Source organism: Larus michahellis, chromosome 1 (assembly GCF_964199755.1).
Source record: "Larus michahellis chromosome 1, bLarMic1.1, whole genome shotgun sequence".
NCBI lineage: Eukaryota > Metazoa > Chordata > Aves > Charadriiformes > Laridae > Larus > Larus michahellis.
In genome coordinates this window covers 116355040-116367967 of record NC_133896.1, presented here as the reverse complement: position 1 = coordinate 116367967, position 12928 = coordinate 116355040, and the positions used below count along the sequence as shown (strand labels likewise).

Genomic DNA, 12928 nt, shown 5'->3' with positions numbered 1-12928 from the left:
CTTATTCAGGTACCATGGAGCATTCAATCTGCACAATTCCATTGCCATTGTAGTTCAAAAAGTGTAATTTTTCAGAAGGGGAGAATTAGCTGATTATGATGCTTAGAAATTGTCATTCCTTTTTCAATTGCAGAAAGCTGTACTTGAGGAGAGGTGGATGGTGTGATTAGTGGTTGAGTTTGATTTATCAAGCATTTATCCAACTCCCATTGAGGAACTGTAGCACCAAATGAGATGAAGTTGTATGGCTGCCAAAATGTGCATTTTGAGTTGGCTGAAAGCAAAAGTGGAAGGTGAGAACAGATGCAGAAATTGGTAACTTGTTTGTAGCTGGATTTTGATAATTCTTGGATGGTTAGAGCAGCTGTGACTTTGTGTTGATTATCTTCCCTCCTACAGAGTTTACCATTTGGCTGACAAAGTACTCCTTCATCCCTTCAAGTCCAAGTGCAAGACTGCAAGCAAAACATCCCTACGTTTAAAATCTAGACAAGTTGAAATACCTCTATTTGTTTTTCTTCTAATGTTCAAAGCTTATTTGTGATCAAAGTGCCATTACTGTCTATGGTTACACCACTGCAGGTCAGTTTTGCCTGTCAGATATTTACCAAATAAATCTTCTGACATCTTTTGTACTTTAGTACTAATTTGGACGTGCATTACATGTGTTAACAGAAAAGATGAAGAAACAGTGGCTTAGAATCGAGACTGTTGTTTCTTTTGTAAAACACGGTGCAACATACTCAAGAACAGCAATTGTGAGAACATATAACTTGAGTAAAAACTGCAGGATGTTTTAAAGTTCCTCCAAAGGAGCTGCTGCAGATGGATATAGTAGAAGATCCTCACATCAGGGGAAGCAGGGAGGAAGGAAGGAAAAAAAAAAGAAAAAAGAAAAAAGAAAAAAGAACCTGCTTTAAATTTTATGCCTAGCTCTTCCTTCTTCAGATCAAATTGTCAAAAATTGCCATCTCATTATGTTGTCTTGGTCATGTTGTGAGCACGCATCACTGAATTTTCAAGGAGAAAACAAATACCGATTAACAGAATCATCTTTGGAATTTCATGAATAACAATATTTTTAGGAAGCTTTCTGATTTTGGGTTGTGTCGATACCCGCATGAGAGGAAAATTTCAGATCACATACTTCAGGCTGGAGTTTCTTATATGTGAGATTTAAGCAGATCATAATTGCTTATAAAACTGTTCCTTGAAGCAGCATGAAAGATAAGAACTTCTGCAACCTGACATGCTGATACTAAATGATGGCAAAATTCCAGAAGTCGATTAAATGTAAGTGACCAGCAATTCCTAGTCTGAAAATCTACCTTTGGTGATGAGAAAGGGCTGTTGGTCACAACAGCCATCATCGTGTAGAAGCTGATGGAAGCTCCCTTCTGGATTATGGATGGTATATTCACAATATTTCCCATTCTCTTCAGGTAAATGTATTCTATCCATGCACCTGTTGGAGACAGCAGAAAATTCCAGAGTATTGCTACGTGCATATGCCTTAATGTCCAGTGAATCAGAATAATGCTACAGCAGTGTCTTGGACTTCAGTGATTTTTATAGCAGACTTTGCGATTCTTTTAGAACTGCAGCTCATTAAATATATATGTCAGCACACTGCAAACTCCTGAATTTGTTAGGATATTTTTTTTTTTCCACAGGGAAGAAATTATTGAAGAACCTATTGTTTGTAGATCTATAATGTAACACCAAGGAAGTCACAAAAAAACTAAATCTTGAAGAAAAAATATCGCTGTTTTGATTTTCTGTTCATCTGCAGACATGGCAGTTACTTTTAAAGAATTCAGATTGGAAATAGTAGTGGGTTCTATGCAGGTTGTAAACAGCATGTACAATCTCAGGAAAAATGTATTCTTGAAAGCTTCGTATAACTTTTAGAAATTATGAACTGATATTTGATTCATTCATGCTGGCATTTCTTTCAAACTTAAGTTGTTACATAACGAGATGATACGGGATATCCAATACACCAAAACCACTTACTAAGACATGAAACAGAAAACTGAATTTCTTTCCTTGATTGGTTTTTACTCACAAAAGAGAATGAAAGAAAAATAATAAAGAGAGAAAATATGATGATTATCCACTCAAGATTACTTCCTCTAAAGATGCAAATCACAAGAAAGAAATGGTTGATGGTTATTAATGGCAAAAATATTATCATCGTATGAAAAAAGCCTGTAAAGGAAAAGAAACATTAGTGTTGGCCATAAAACATAACAATATATAACACTCATAACCACAAATGAGTGTTTATAACATAAAAACTACACCTGTAATAATTACATATGTATTCTGCAATTAGAAATTCTGATTCACTCATAAACACTGTATTTAATGGTTTTATTCCTAAGCATTTTGCTGATCTGAATCTACTCCAACACTGTTATGATGTCATTAACACGGGTGACTCAGATGGATTCAGATCAGCAAAATTCTCAGGAATAAGACCATTAAGTACAACGTTATTATTCAGTACAGACCTCATGTAAACCAGCCACTAAAAATAATGATTTTGCTATACAATTACATCTTACTTTAGACAATCAAATCTTATTGTAACTTGATTCTTTGGATAAATGAGAATGGGATACAGGTGATTATACCTCTGCTTTGTAAATCTTTAAAATGGTTGCAAAGCATTTGTAACCAGCTCAAACTAGATTCACAAGGTCTCCCTGCAAAGGATGAGTAAGGGAAGACTAGCATAAGCATAGGGCTCCAAACACATATCATATAGGATCTAGGACTGCTCACACTAACTGTGGTTTGCCATAATTTATTCTTCAGTGATTACTCAATCTCTGAGCATATGAACAAGAATAATCACTGTTAAATATATACAGCACCAGTAGCAACAAGTATGGTTACTCTGACTAGGAACCTCAACTTGGTCCTGTTTCTGTTCGGCTCAGTTCAAATCTGAAGTAAATATTACTTCAGCTGTTGAAATAACTAGTACAGTGAAACTCTACCACTGTACTACACCAAACTGTCCATACAGAATGAGTTACAAAGCTGTGAAAGACCAAGGAAACATCAGGCACTAGGATCCCAGCTTTCCTTGAGGCAGGAATTGTAGCCCAGTAAGTATGATTCTCCTATTCCTAGTAAAGGCTCTGCACTGTTCCAGCAGTGCAGGGTCTTAGGACTTGCAAGGGGTTGCTTTGGTCTGAGGCGATTTCAGTTTGCTTTATGATTGCAAGTCCCTCGTCATCATGTAACTACCAGAATTTGTTTCTGCTTAGCTCGGTGCTAAGTACTGTGTACGGCAAAGGTCTAACTAACAAACATTATCTCTTTATCTTAATTGGGACTGGAGGTGGCAGTTCCATAACTTTAATAACTAACAAGTGAAAACAGTAAAAAAATCCCAACAAAACAACCCGTAGCTGGAAACGCAAGAAGACAAAACACGTAAGCTGACTGCAGTACAAAATGGACAAAAATAACTTCAAGTTGACCCAAGGCAGGGAACAGCTAGGTTTCTTTTGAAGGGGTTGGGTGGGAGGTTAAATCATTTGTATTTTTCCCTGGAGAAGAATTTAGGATGCTGACAAACTGTCAACATTCTCTCCCTTTAATTTTTTTATTTTTTTTTTTTTAAAGGAAAATAAGCATTGTCATCCTCAGGTCTCAGGGGAATACTGGAAGGGCGGCTATAACAACAGAAAGAAAACTAGGTAGATTTTCTATAACAACTTTAACTGTAATGTTGTTTTGGTGGTTTTTCCCCTGTATTACTTAGGTAACTTCGATTAAAGTGTTTGTATCATTGTAACTGGACTAGGAATAATTGTTTTATTTTTTTTAAACTGACAAAACACTACTTAGACCGATAACAAATTTTTGGATAAATACGGGTTATATGCCTCTCTTGCTCACAAAACTCTTCTGTTAGAATATAAAATAATCTTTAAAATGTCAACTATGCCAAGAATCTTAAACTGAACTTAATGCATTTAATATATACGTTAATTTCATTTTCATAGAATTCAAGTTCAAACTGTGACGCAGTTTAGCTTTAGTTGTGGGAAGAACTGCTGTGGTGGAGGTATGCAGTTATACATCACAGAACAACCCATACAGAGCAGCACGACATGTGCTTTCTTTGGGGAAGGAAAAAAGAAAAAAGGATCATCTAAGTTTCACCAGCAAGTTTCTCTTACTGGTTCGTTCAGTAGTTGTATGCAGCTTGAGATCCTTTCCCATTTTCTGTAAAGGTGATGGATATTTTATTAAAATGACAACGGTTAGACAGCAGATAGGAATTCTGTCTGGAAACTAGCATGAGGTGGAGCCCTGCAGGGGGATATATAAGCAACAGGAAAGGGACAGAAAGCCTGAAATGCATAACTTGAGTCATGAGGAGCAGGGGAATTGTCTGCAGGAGGACACCGATCCAGATCTCACAGATCAAAAAGTCTTTGCTCACAAACCCAGATAATTCTGTAGAGCTTTTTGCCACTGAAGAAACAACCAGAAATTATTGCAGTAGCAAGCAAAATGGAGAAAATGTGCTAACCTGGACATATCCGCAAGGGCATAGAAAGATGTGTTTTCAAGTTATTTAATTAGTATCATCCAGTAGAGTTTCTCTATTTGTATTTCTGAATTTATTTACATGTACGGATATAAATAAAAGATTATGGTGGACATATCAGTCAAATTGGATGGAAACTACTACGGAAAAATGCGCTACTAGAAAAGTTTGAAACAAGTTGGAAAGCAGACAATGCAACATGGCAGGCACAGGAAAAAAAGCCATACGTCACTCTGCTAGGGAAAGTATCACTGAGATACCCTAGAACCAATCTATAGCTTATTTTCAGACAGGTTACAGCATTTCCTACTCAACTGCACAAGTTAGGAAACTCAAGGAGTGTATATATTATTAAATTAAATTATCAGAATTAGCACATTGCTGAAGAAAGAGATCTGTAACAATACGTAAACTGAAAAGACCATGTGGATAAATTAATCACAGCTACAAAATTTGTCCCAGCTCTAGGAATCTCAGGTATGTAGGAAAATTGGGGCGGAGGAGAGTGAAGCCTGGAGGAAGGTAATCAGTTGCTGGGTGAGGAAGGTAATCAGTTGCTAGGTGAGGAAGGAGAGAAAAAGAGGAGTGATGAAAAAAGTGTGGGAAACAGCCTTGCAGACAGCAAGGTAGGAGAAGGAGGAGGGGGAGGAGGTGCTCCAGGCACCAGAGATTCCCCTGCAGGTGGTGGAGAAGACCATGGTGAAGCAGGTTGTCCCCACTGCAGCCCATGGAGGTCCATGGCGGAGTGGATATCCACACTGTAGCCCAGGAAGACCCCACACCGCAGCAGGTGGACATGCCCTGAAGAAAACTGCAGCCTGTGGAGAGCCCAGTCTGAAGCAGTCTCCTGTCAAGACCTGTGGCCCATGAGGGACCCACGCTGGAGCAGTCTTTTCATTGTAGAAAAGATGCAGGCTGGAGCAGTTCTGGAAGAACTGCAGCCTGTGGGAAGGACCCACACTGGAGCAGAGGAGCCTGTGGGCAGCAAATGGCCTCTTGGTCGGCTGCTGGTAGGGGTAAGAGTTTTCTTCCTCTTTTGTGCAGCTACTACCTCCCAACAGCTACCTCTTATCCAACAAAGTAAGTTACCAATAAAATTGCCAAAAAAAATACATTTTGCTGAGGATATCTCATGAGGAAAAATACCCAAACATTATTTAATATTTTTGGCATTTGCTACAAAGTGAATGATGCATGTGCAATTTTTTATGACTGCAAAATTTAATTTTAACAAGTATGATGATAAAGGTAAAAAGACAAAAGGACTAATCTGTTTATATAAATCTGAACATTTTCATACAGAATTTGTAAAGATTTTTTAACATAATTAGGGCATATTTGCTAAATACAATGACCTGTGAATTCAGGAATCCTTAAAGAACATACGTGAATCCTAAAGTTCTTAGAGGTCTTAATTTGACAGGCCTATGATATTGCTTTTGGGTGAGATAGTGATATTTTATCTCAGTAGGGATTTGGTATTAATGAAATCACTTTATCACTTTGAATCTGTGATAAGGAAGCACTGATAACTGCAGTCTAAATAACTTTGCATGTTTCATACTGTAAATACTATGTTTTTCCAATCAGTAGACATGCTTATTTCCCCCCAACACACACACATTTAAAAGCTCCAAAGGAAGCCACTGTAGTTTCTGATAAGATTCTGTACTTATTTTCATGTTTTCTAAATTAAACCAGAAAATATGTATTGATCAACAGACCATAACTCGAAAGGGGCTTCTGAAATGTGCTGGTAGAATGGTATTTATTCAGTTTGGAATTCTAAATAGTCACAAAACTGTATTCTTAATGGAAATTGCTAAATAAAATATCCACTTTTGTATACCTTTTTACGTAGAGGAACATTTATAGAGTGCTATCTTAATTTAATGAATTTTTACCAAGTAATATAGCCCTGAGGGCTGTAACATTACATATCAGCTACCTATAAGATACATTAAAGCATGTTAGATGATCAGCTTGCAGTAAGGTAAAGATTACCACTTGATTTCTACAAGCAGAAATTTCTAGAAAGACAAAACACATCTTATTGTTGATACCATTATTTATGCTATTGCAACATTTAGAAATTTTAGTAACACAGGTTGAGTTCATGCATGGATGGAAGTTCTTTTGACTATGAATCAGAGCTCAGACCTATGGTTCAGTTAAGCAAACCTAAGAAATATCGTTTGCTGAATTTCAGAAGCTGTCAGTAAGGGAAGGCGCAGAGAGTCTTCACTTTTCCTAATGCAAAGGAATAAGATTCTTGCATTATGCTTTCAGTTAAGTTGCACAGCCTCCTAACTGTCACACAAATGACAGACATACACTAGTACATCATCACTGTCATGTTAAACTGCATAACTTGACTGTGTTTGAAATCTGGAAACTGTTACTAATAGGAATATAGTGTATGAGTAGATGCACACAGGGAGATGGTACAGCGAAAACATGATAGGAAAATGTGGGTTTTTTAACAGCATATTAAGGACATTAACGAATTACTAAGAACAAATTACTAGACAGATTTTAGATAATTTGTTAGAAAAAAAAAAAATAAAAAAAATTGAAAAAGACTTTCCAGGCCACTTGCTTTCATCCTGATTTTCCCGAAAGTCTAGACACTCATTTCTCCTAATATACAAGGGAATTAAAACTGCCTTTCAGGTAAGGAAAACTACTGACAGGTTTTAATAGCATAAATTACATTTTGCCAGCATTCCACTGCTGATTGTGCTGTTGATTGTACTCATTTCCTATGAGTTTCCACGGTATCTAGAAAATGTAACATTTCCGAAGTCTCTGGAGAATGTCCTATAGTATGTTGGTGAAAACTATCAAATGACTCCAGTCTATAAAGTGTGGCTGTATTGCTTAATGTATCATCAAATGCAGGATCTCTATTTCATCAGAGAAGTAACAGCTATTTCAAAGTTATTAAACCGTTAGCAGATAATACAACTGATACTTAGACAGAAGCTCATGAAACAATCTTTTGCGTAGTGGAAGGAATGAATGAATGAATATTCAAGTCCAAGCTGCACTGGTATGGTAGAAAATGCTGGTCCATAAAAAGTTCTCTGATAGTTTCAGTCTTCATTAGTGTAACAGATGGAATATCATCACTGATGACTACATGTAAAAAGCTAATATTGGAAGGGAAAGAAATGTCATTTCCAAGCTTGTATGGCTTTATTTCAGTAAATGCAGCACCAAAAGCCATAGAAAGCACAAAAAAATATCTACTTGGTGCATAGGTAGTACACAAGCAAATGGATTAAACAGAGGGCGATATCTAAGTATGAAATATAAATTCGGTAGAAATAGGATTATCCTTTTACAGAATGGATAAAAACTTTGTACTTAATTTAAGTTTAGGTATCATGTTAAACAACTGATTAAATTAGTCATGTTCCTAAATAAACATCCTTCTTTTCCTAGGTTGTTTAAGCTTTTAATACAGAAGACGTATTAAATTTTACATTTTCTTGCCTTTTTGTCATCTTTAAAGAATGAACAACTTTGTCTCCTGTTACTTAATTCTGTCCCAGTGGAAACGGACCTTATAATTTTACTGAAAGGAAAAATTTGAAGAAATGAGAAAATTCTGAGCTAGTGTAATACCAATACAGTCAGACACACGACATGAGTACATATATGGATGTGTGTATGTAAAGCCGTTTGGGTCTACTCTGGGTAACAAAGCATTAACTTCTCTCTTAAAAGAGGAACAAATCTGAAGGGCCTTCTGGCCACGTGCCTGATATTTAGTGGTCAATATAACCACCAACCAAGCCTGAATTGGGGAAGAGGCTATGGTACTTCAAAATAATTTCTGGCTACAGTTTTGGCTTCATTTACACATCACTGTAGATACTGTTACCTAAATGAGCGTATGGAACTCATCTGAGTGATTGGGCTAGTTAAGGACTTTGAAATATCCACATTGGCTTACAGCTTTCCTGCTGTAATGCTTCCTCCACTCACCCAGGAAATCTGCTATTTATTTCTAACTGCATATGATCTTACCCCTCCAAAATCAATCTTCATACTAAGATATTGTCATCTTCCAAAACTGTATGCTCTACTTTTAGCTCCTTCTAATTTACTGAAGAGTTTGTCCCAAATCCATATTAGTGTAGCTGAACATGACAAAGAGAAGATGAAGGAGCCCCAAAACATAGGCAGATTTCTATGGATCAAGTAACTGGTGACAGTATAATACACTATTCAGTGCTCATATGTACTCCATGTTTTGCATATGTCACAGGGTATAAATCCATATATTCTCAATAGTACTAATTGCCTAACATTTAAGGCCACTGTCCTGCTTTCTACTCACTCTTAAGTCAATGTATTTACCTTCTTCTTCCAGTAACAATATTTTTAGTCTTCTATTTCATAGCATTAACATGTGAAGCCCACTATGATTAATTTTAGAGTTACAAACAAAATAACAAAAACTTTGATGCCTGATCGAATTGTTTGCAGAGTGTCTCAATTGCATAATCAAGTGCAATTGCAGCTAGTCTGAAGGCCTGTGCTAATATATTACAACAGCAAAAATATTCTATGATATTGTAAGCAGAAGCTGTTCATACAATTTGTAAGTGAAACGGGTTATTACAATTTTCTTCGATAAGGCAAGGAGACTTGCCCCTTACATCTTCCCAGCTATTCAAAGGAGAAAAGTTCCTGAGATTAATTTACAAAGACTGGTATTTGTACAGCTCAGAAAAAGGAAGAAGTCTCCTGAAATCAATTAAAATACCTTAGATATATCTATGTTTCCTCTTTTTGGTTGATTAATCTCAAATAAAGAGCTGATCCTTGGCAAGCAAGAATGTAACAAAGCTTTCATTACTATCTCAAAAGGCAACACAATTTGCTGACACTGTAACGCTGCTTCTTTTTGTGCAGTGACAATACCATATACAGGGAGTCAGAATAATTTCAGATTCTTTTTATTAACATTTTTAATAGCTGAAGTGGAGTTAAGAGGCTTAGGGGAAAAGCAGAGTTGACCTTTCAAAGAAAAACACAAAACAAACCCCAAATTCTTTACCTTTGCCTATCGTCTGGTCATGAAAACTACGAAAAACTCTATAAGCTCCAAATAGTTATGATTTGCATGGCAATATAAAGTGAATTCAAACTTGGAAAAGCATTTAATTGTTTGTCTGAGCTCTGCAATATTTAGAAACAATGTCATAGGAAATTTCATGGGAACACCAGATTATTATTGCAATGGTAGGTAGATGAAAGGAAGCAGAACTCTATAGTCTTCATTACAAAGTTTTACTTTACAAGGAGAATAGTGTAAGGTATTTCAAAGACATTTGGTGAATCTGTATCAAATATATTCAAAATACAGTATGATTTCAGATATCTTAAATCCAACACCCAAGTTGCAAATTCTTTCTTTTTATTAGGCTGTGAGTTGGAATGTTTTATTTTTTTTTTTTTGTTAACCAGTTACCCCACACGAGGCATTATCAAGATTGTGTATGAGATACTGGACTGTGACCTCTCTACACTGACTTCTTTCATTCATTTGAATGTTTAGATCATAAAGTCTTCAGGGTAAAGATTGTCCCTTTGGACACACGCTGCATACAGTGGAGCCACTGCCTCATATCAAGCCCCATCTGTTATTGTCATTTGTGTTCCAAAACAGGGCTTGAAATGGTAATTACAAACAACATATTTTGGTCAGCTTTCATATTTCTGCTAGAATTAGATACTAGGAAAGTAGAGCATGAAACTCTGCCCTCACATTTCTGTGGTATGCACAGGAATCTGACTTTTTTTTTTAGCAGAGAATCAGGATATGCTCTTCTTCAGGGATGTTTGTAGATATTTATGTGCATGTCCACCATCCATTTTATTAGTGATTACCACAAATCAAATCAAATCAAATCACTATCCTTCCTTCTGTTCTACAAAAAGCAACTCTTCTCCTGCCTCCTCTTTTTACTGGGAAAAGGGCCAGGCCTGCTGGATGCAGAGAGGCCTGCAGGAATATGCCATTTAGAATCACAGTCAAAAGCAGCATGGCCAGCTTGGCATGCCAGTGAAAGGACGTGCAATGCTGGGGAGTCGGGAACTAGAAACACAGAGGCAGAGCACATGCACCAAGCAGAGAGTTTTGGCTTGACACTGCAACAGCAGATGAAGCTCTGGTCTTTGACTAAACCTCCATTTCCATTTTCAAATCTTTAAGGGTGAGCCAAACACCTTCTGTCATGCATAATCATTCATTTACTCAGGCTTACCCACTCCCATTTATTTATGGGTTATAAAACCATAAAACGATTACAGGGGTCTTTTAATGTGATCTCCCAGAAAACTTTCCATTTAAACTTCCAAGAGAGGTCAGAGGAAGGGGAAAGACCCCTTTATTTCAAATTATTAATGAAAGAGGGACCACACTCTGTGCGGTAGGCTGTTCCAAAGGCTAACTGATAAAAGGAGAGAGGAAAAGGCTTCTTTGCTTCTGGTTTGAACTCACTTGGCTTCAACTTTCAAATACACACTTCTGATGTACTGAAAATCCTTTATCAAAGCTATATTTTCCTAAGAGATAATTATAGACCTCTTACTCATTAACATTATCCTCCTTAAGCCCAGCAGGGTTATTTCTTTGATCTATGACTTTGGTGCATATTTTCCATTCTTTTGGATATAATAATTTCAAAACTGAGAAAAGTCTTTGTCCTGATTATAAGATCTATCTATAATTTGAAAGAAAACATTCTGAATCCATGCAGCCTAAGAATGATTCCTCCTTATCCACATGAGGTAATGCTTGCATTTTAGCAAAAAAAGAATAATATGATTGAAGAGCTACATACTAAAAGTAATAAAAGTATAATTAAAAATAAGAACAACACTTTCTGTGCTTTTTAATCATCATCATGTTAATATTATAGTTAGAGCAGTTCTTCCATCTTTTACAGAAAAAATTCATCCCCTAAAGATACTCTTAATTCAACAAAAATGTTGAATAAAGTGCAGTCTACACCAAAAAATGTTTTAAAACTGGTAAAAAAATCAAAAGATGGATGTAGATGATAATTTTTTTATTTATGCAAATATGTTTGGTGATTGAACATTATTTCAAAAGTTATCACATATATGTAATATTTTCAATTAAAGACTAGGTTCAAGCCCCCCACCTCCCCATTTTCTTCAATCACCCTTTTCTTCTCTTTCTGTGTGCAAAACATTGCTGTATTATTCAACAATTATTCAATACTTTAATCACTGCCAGTTTTGTTCCCTAGTCACCTAATTTGATAGGAAAGCACAAGCCAAGGCTTTGGCACCCAAGAGCTAGAGGACCACAGGGCAAATGCAGCAGCATATTTTATAGCTCAAGAGCATGTACAGTATTTCAGAACATTTATTCAACGTTCAGCAAAAACTCTCCCATGAACAATACATATAGAATTCTTTCATTGGCAAGAACATTCTTTTTATCTTCCACGTACAGCATGTCAGCACACTGGTAGAAAGTGAATATAGGTTTTAGTTTGGTTGCCAGTATTATTCAGTTGAATCTCAGTTCATAGAATTCTACAGTAACATGTCTAGACAGTTTAACCACCTGCAGTTTGAATTAAGAATGTAATACTGTCTTATATAAGCACCGGACAAATTTCAGGTTTCAATTGCACCAGCGTTTTTTTAGCTTGTTTCTGCAATTTGCTTTCATTTTCAATTTCTGATATAACAAAGTTACTTTAGGAACATTCAAAACATAAGTGAAAAGTTACATTTGTAATGTTTGAACCAAGTATAGTCTTTGTGGGTCAGAAAGATGACCTTTGAGTTGAAATATTAAAGGAGGAGAGAACTGCTTCGTTTTAATGCAAAACCATTAGAAAAAATTTTATATTAATACTGTTATGTTGCTCCCAAATGGAAATCATAGAGCAGGAAAATGGTAGACAGAGCCTCACATAAACCACCTGAATTCCAGGAAAGGTCAAGTCAGAAACTAGACCAGACCAGACTGTACTCCTTCAGAACACAAATAATGGAAGTACCTCATTCCTTAATATACAGCAATTCCCTATAAACTGAGTGACTTACTGTGTGGTTAATTCTCTCAGTGGTATGATTACTGTGTAAGTTTGTCAATTCCTTTTTTAAGCAACAGCTTAATGCAAACATCTGCAAGAAGACTGTATTTTGCTATTTGATCATCTGGAGTAAAAATTCTGAATTAGCTAGCCAGAAAGATGGCATCTCAGATTTTAACGAGCACAGAGAAATTCTGTAGTTTATGTAAGGAAATTAATAAGAAAACACTTATTCAAATATTTAAAGAAAATTATTTAA

At 36.1% G+C, this 12928-nt stretch overlaps 1 protein-coding gene across 1 annotated transcript in view; it reads right to left on the bottom strand.

The window, feature by feature from the left end:
* Positions 1 to 12928, bottom strand: part of NCAM2 (neural cell adhesion molecule 2) — a 301713-nt gene that overhangs the window by 96335 nt on the left and 192450 nt on the right. The gene's annotated exons all lie outside the window — the stretch shown is intronic.